The following is a 746-nucleotide window of genomic DNA, read 5'->3' on the forward strand; positions in this document are numbered from 1 at the left end:
ATAGATAGATAGATAGATAGATAGATAGATAGATAGATAGATAGATAGATAGATAGTATGGTTTACTGTTGGTTTTCTATTGAATTACATACATACACAGTATATTGGGGGGGGGGGGCACCACAATCTTTTCAGCGCTTAGGACCTCTAAAGGTCTTAATCCGGCGCTGGCCTTGTGTTTTCACCAGAACCCCCCCCCCTTCCCTTTCCAAATCAAACTCATTACAGAATGCAAACCCCACCACTCCCCTGCCCGCAGCTATACAGAACCACCACACAGACTGTACCAAAGCACCCAGCAAAGTAGGGGTGACTCCACTTTTTTCCCCCAAGGAAGCGCCGGGGACGAATTTGGGGCGACCCATCATACCCCAAAGAAGGAGAGAAGAGGCAGGCTTGCAGAGGCCACAGGGGGGGGGGGGGGGGAGAGGTGCCTCTGCCTCTACCCTCCCCCCATAGCGAATGGTACCCTCCCGATTTGAACGAAACGGTCGGCGGCGCTCGTTCTCTGCCCTCCTCCTTCCATCCATCCTCGCGGCGGTGGGTGTGGCATGTGGGCGGGGCGAGGCGACGCCCCCGCCCCTCCCTTTCCGGAGGGGACAGGAGCGGCGCGGCAGAGATTTGGCGCTGCCGGGGCGCGAGGGAGCACCAGCGGCAGGGGCGGCTCGGGGGACCCCGTAGGGCGGCTGTGTGATGCGCGAGCCCCTCACAGTCCGAGCCGGTGAGGGGCGTCTTTGCACTGGCGG

This window comes from Sphaerodactylus townsendi, linkage group LG10 (assembly GCF_021028975.2).
Source record: "Sphaerodactylus townsendi isolate TG3544 linkage group LG10, MPM_Stown_v2.3, whole genome shotgun sequence".
In the NCBI taxonomy this organism is placed as follows: Eukaryota; Metazoa; Chordata; class Lepidosauria; order Squamata; family Sphaerodactylidae; genus Sphaerodactylus; species Sphaerodactylus townsendi.